This window comes from Lathyrus oleraceus, chromosome 5, assembly GCF_024323335.1.
Source record: "Lathyrus oleraceus cultivar Zhongwan6 chromosome 5, CAAS_Psat_ZW6_1.0, whole genome shotgun sequence".
Classification (NCBI taxonomy): Eukaryota; Viridiplantae; Streptophyta; class Magnoliopsida; order Fabales; family Fabaceae; genus Lathyrus; species Lathyrus oleraceus.
The window spans coordinates 192,302,825-192,309,331 of record NC_066583.1 but is presented as its reverse complement, the minus strand read 5'-3'; positions in this window follow the sequence as shown (position 1 = coordinate 192,309,331).

The window sequence follows — 6,507 nt, the reverse complement described above, 5'->3', positions numbered from 1 at the left end:
GAAAGCCTTCTTCAGCAGCTTGCTAGTTATGATGAGTATCACATGCCACGAGCCTTAAGCAACGAAGAATGATGAGATGGAGTTTCTCCTGCCCTTGTATAGAGTACCTTTGTGTACATGGCGTGGGGCCTAGCTATTCAAAGTATTTTCCTTCATTCATATACTTTAATATGGTTCAAATCAAAGGACTACTAAGTCTTGTGCATCTATCATTACCATCCTTCAGCAGTATTGTATTGTCTTCTCTTTAAAGCCAAATACCCTTTTTCCTTTGGATTACATGCATATTTTATTGGGAAAATAACCAGTGTCCAACCTTGTGAACCAAGAGATGTTTGTCTTGATGCCAAACACTTAATTCCTTTGTTTTCTTGCTTGATTCCTGTTTAATCTTTGGTTTAGAGTTTGTGCCTTCATGGATTCATATACCTTTATCTTTTGGTTTCATATTATTTGTTCTTCTACAGTGATATATTGTTTCCTTGGACCAAATATCATTTTCCTTTGGACCCCATACATACCCTTTTAGGGAAAATAACTAGTGCCCACCTTGTGAACCAAGAGATGTTTGTGTTGATACCAAACACTTAATTCCTTTGTTTTCTGGCTTGATGTTTGTTTACTCTTTGGTTCAAATTTCATTCACATTTATGGGTTCCTGCAATACCATTGTCTTTTGGTGCCAAGTTATACTTTTCATCGCTTCTATCAAATCTCTATTTTCTTATCAAATCTCATGTTGTCTTTGTTCCGTATTGGTTCCACGAACTACAGAGCTCTGACTTTCTAATTGCACAATGAGAATACGTAGGCACAAGGCTTCGAACCCTTGACGAGCATCCTAATTATTGATTCTTATTTCACCATACTAATTATTTCTTCTGCTCTAGGGCACCATCAATATCTTTCATGATGCATCATCTATCTTCAGCCATAACCATTCATCTCAGTGATATACTATTTCTTTGGAACCAAATGCCATTTTTCTTTTGGATCCCATATATACCATTTTAGGACAAATAACCAGTATCCACCTTTGTACCAAGAGTTGTTTGTCTTATTTTCAAATATTTATTTCTCTTTGTTTTTGGCCCCACCATATATTGGTTCATGCCTTGGCCCCACCATGAATTGGTTCATGCCACCTTTACTCTTGGTTTCAAATACCATTTCCTTTATGGATTCCAATAATACCTTTATCTTTTGGTTCCAAATTATAACTTTCTTCACTTCTACCAAACCTTTCAGTTCTTTCCACATTGATTATTTCTCTTTCCTACCATTCATTTCCATTATCCACTTTTCACTACCTCCATTCAATATATTCTACCAATCATTAACCCCATATGATATACTCTCTATTTGAGCCAAATATATTATTTCTTGGAGCTCCATACATATTGTGGGAAAATAATCAGTGTCCATCTTCTGAACCAATACCCCTTTATTTTTGGCTTGATGCCAGTTTTGTGGCTTGATGCCAGTTTACCTTTATCTTTGGCTTGATGCCAGTTTACCCTTTTTTTGGCTTGATGTCAGTTTTCTTGTTGGTTCAGATATACCTACCCTATGGGTTCAAACAACATTATCCTTTGGTTCAAACCATACCTTTATCACTCTTCTTTCATCTCCCACCTTTAGTTCAATGAACTACGGAGCTCTGAATTCCTTATTGCACTATAAGGATACATAGGCATGAGGGTCATAATCCTCATCGAGTACTTCATTTATTCCTTTCTTTTTCCCCTTATCCTTTTGTGAGTAACCTTTAGATAGTAACTCTCATCTGAGCAAAGAACAATCAAAATGGTTCCCGTTAAGTACAATGGATGTGAGGGGTGCTAATACCTTCCCCTTGCATAACCGACTTCCTTACCCTTTTTCTCTTTCCCTGGGTTTTATCGATGTTTTCCCTTTCCTTTGGGAATAAATAAAGTCTGATGGCGATTCGGTTGTATCTTCGAGCATGCGATGTGTTCAGGTATATTCCCGCTAGCTTCAGTTGGAGAGAGGTTTCTTTCCATCTTCACTTAATGACACTAATACATGTCTCATTCCTAAATCTGAGAATCATAATACCATGAAGGATTTTAGACCTATCTCGTTATGTAACATGGTGTATAAGATATTATCAAAGCTTTAATTAGCAAACATAATGAAAGTTTGATTATTTAAATGTGTAACAGAAGAATAGTCAGTGTTTATGGAAGGAAGTTTTATTCTTGACACCACCCTAATAGCCATTGTGGACTAGGATTTTTTAAGAGGTGTTATAGGTCGAATGGGCTTTGAGGACAGGTGGATTCATTGGGTGATGATGTGTGTAACCTCAGCGCATTATTCAATTCTGGTTAATACGGATAGAGTCGGGCCAATGCAACCAGGAAGGAGATTGAGACAAGAAACCTACTTTCTCCATATCTTTTTATCCTAATAATAGAAGGACTTTCAACACTCATTAGTAAAGCAGAAGCTAGAGGATACACTACTACGAAAAACACCAATCACAATGGTTGGAAAAGGGATACCACCATGTTGGATCAACCGTTGTGAGGTAAGGTGTAATTTTATGTATGATGCTTCCCACCATGGTCGTGTGACTGTGATTATAAGTTATGTAGTGCGCTACCTACCTCAACAGTTACTTCAAACAACCATTGTGATATTCTTTAATGCATAACATTTAACAACGGTTGGTATAAACAATCGTTGATATATATACTGAGTTTATTATAAATGATGTAGAATTTTTATCACACCAATGCTCACTAAACATATAACCTTTCAATCTGATCTAGAACATTATAATATTATAAATTAAGTTATATTAGAAGAACAGATTCACGTTCAATGCTAGACAAGATTTCTTCAACTCCTTATTCACATTTTGCTATTTAACAGTCAGAACTTTGTTTAATGGTCCTAGTTCTTTAACCGCCTCTTCCTTCACCTCTAGTTAATTTTTTTAAAATATTATTTACTTTGCAAACAAAATTAGAGGTGGAGAAAGGGGCAGATGAAGAACTATAATCATTAAATAAAGTTTTAATAGTTAAATAATAATATGCAGATAAGGGACTGAAGAATTCTTGTCTAGAATTAGACGTGTACTTGTTTTCTAATATAAATTTATCTATCATATTATAATTTTCTAATGCAATATGAAAAGTTATATATTCGGTAAGGGATTGGAAAAAAACTCAAACCACATAAGATATAATAAACTCATCTTTTAAACAAACATTAACAACAACGTTCATGAACAATAAACCATAAACAACATACATGATACAACAAACATATCAACTCATAGAATGTTTCAGAAACGTACATGTCGCATAATGGCATCTATAATGAAAGACGGATGAAGTTGAAGTCAGGGCTGCAAACTTGTGTTTATTTTGAATGAATTGCATTATGGGTCTTTCACACAAGTTTGCAACACTCACTTTAGATTCGCCTTCGTTATTGAAACAAGCATCCCTACCTAGATACGAGGTAAGACACTGGAAGATCAATTGCTTTTTGATCCCAAGATCGAAAGAACTAGCCAAAGAAACGACAGCAAAACAAGGAAACGCAAACAACTATCCAAACAAAGGAATCAACAAGAGGGAACTTCTACTTCAATTTCTTCAACATCTCCTCAACAAGAGAAATTTATGGCTGCACAACCAGAGGGTGAACAAGTTATAGATGAGCCGGTTCGGTTTGAACAAGATAGGCTAATTCCATTTTACAACATCCCAAGATGGTTGGCGCATATTGTTAGATCTCCAATCAATACCAAAAAAACTGAGACAAAGACTGGATTGCTTCAAATCATTTATGTGAATCCATTTTTGGACTTGATCATGAAGATTCATATACTCATGTTACCAAGTTTTATGAGCTTGTCGATACCCTTAGAGCATCTGAAACGGAAGAAGAGGTCGTGTTCATGAGATTGTTTCCATATTCCTTGATCGGTAAGGCAAAAGATTGGTATCTAGACCAATCGGTTTAGATTATGACCAATTGGAATTCACTTGAGGAGAAGTTTATTAGCCGGTTCTTCCCACATAAAAACTTTATGATGCCAAGACAGCTATTACCATATTTTCTCAAGGTTCAACATAAACACTTTATGATGCATGAGAGCATTACACGTCCATGTTACGCAAATGTCCAAATCATGGTTTCGATGATCTTACACAGATTTATATTTATACGCACAGGTGATTTAAGGAAAAAAGGAATGCAAAGGACTTAAAAAAATATGATTTTTTGAAAAATTACATCAGATAGGTCGACCTATAAAAGTTATGTGTTGACCTATTGGATGCATAGGTCGGCCTGTCTAAAGTCATGTGTCGACCTATGACTATTATATGTTGCCTATATGTCGACCTGAAGACTCGGCACGTGAGACAGAAGTTACAAGCTTTAATACTGCAGCATATGTGCCGACCTATAGCCAGGAAAAGTTTTCCATAGGTTGACCTGTAACGCAATTTTTTACAAAAATTGATTTTTCATGCATATTTGATGTATGAGACCTTTTCCAAGTTGTTTCCAAATATTTTTATGCCTCCTAATGCTAAGGTGCATATAGATAGTCAAAGGATACCGTCCAATATACATTAACGCTAAAGTATCCAAGTTTTGACATCATACAGAACACATCTAACGGAAGCTGCACTCACATACTCCCCCTTTTTTATGATGGCAATACTTGAGACGATGTGTTTGCAATGAAAAACTCCCCCTGAATATATGCATACCAACTTTATCTTTCTTGTCTCCCTTTGACAACATCAAAAATTAACAAAACAGTCCATGAGAAGAATCTTAAATCATGCATAACCAATGTAACACACAGAGGCGGTTTGCAAATATAAGAGCATCAATATGATAGCACTCACATAGAATGATTTGCATATTGAAAAATATTCCTAAACATAAATAAAAGATAATAATACAACAATAGAACATAATTGTCACAACTTATGTTAAATAACACAACAAAAACATGAAAAATGAACGATACAATATACAGAAAACTCGTGAGTTGCAACAAAAGCAACACGATTATGTGACATATGCCTTTGGTTCTCCCGAAATGCTGCACACGCATGTGCTCTAGCAAGGCGATAAACGAAGTACCACCACACAAACCAAAAACAAAGATGAAAACATAAAAATGACACACAATCAAGAATATTGTTAACAATGTAACATGTTCAATCACAATTCATGAGAAAATAGATAACAAACCAATGCACCAATCACTATATTTCAAGTAGAATGAAGATAGCATAAATTCATTATAAGCATATGAATTGACATGCATCAATTGGACATTGTTGGAAGTGATCATATATTAATTATCTTATACGTCAAGAACATCAATTATATGGACCATAAACAACATGCGGAAAGAAAAGCTTACACGAAAACGGAAAATGAAACGATAATAGCTTGCTTGTGAAATGATTAGGAATGCACTCTTATGAAGTATGTCTTTCAAAGAAGGTTAGATGGACAAGATATATTCAAAGTGCATTAACATAACATTTAGGCAAGTGTTGAGATGTCAAGAATCCCTAATTCTCGTCAAATGTTAAAGAAGGGTTCAATCGCAAGTGGTTTTGTAAAAATATCGGCAAGTTGATTTTTACTATCAACATGCTCAAAAACAACGTCGCCTTTCTCAACATGATCACGTAGGAAATTATGATAATTATCAATATGCTTAGTACGAGAATGTAGCACCATATTCTTAGTTAGGTTAATGGCATTAGTGTTGTCGCACATAATCGAAATACGGCTTAATTTTATATCAAAATCAAGTAATTGTTGTTTAAGCCACAAAATTTGAGCACAACAACTACCAGCCGCTACGTATTCCGCCTCGGCAATTGACAATGCGACCGAAACTTGTTTCTTGCTATGCCAACTGACTAAGGAATTTGAAAATATATGACAAGTCCCACTAGTACTTTTCCTATCCGATTTTCATCCGGAAAAAATCAGAGTCGGTGTAACCAACTAAGCTACAATCACTACCTTTGGAATACTAAAGCCCATAATTTGAAGTACCATTAAGATACCTAAAAATGTGATTGACAGCTTTGAGATAGGATTCCTTAGGAGCCGGTTGATATCGGGCACACATACAGACGCTAAACATTATATTTGGCCTAGATGCAGTGAGATATATAAGATAACCGGTCATACCTTGATATTTCTTCACTTCCACATCCTTACCATTTTCCTTCCTTTCCAAGTTTTAATTTTTGGCCATAAAAGTGTCAATAAACTTTGCATCCTTCATGCCAACTCTCTTTAGCAAGTCATTGCAATATTTGGTTTAACATACATATGACCCTTCACTGAGTTGTTTAATTTGAATGCCAAGGAAGTAATTCAACTCCATCATAAGGCTCATCTCAAACTTTCCATGCATAAGCTTAGAAAACTCCTTTACAAGTTACATGTCAGTGGATTTAAAAATAATATCATCGA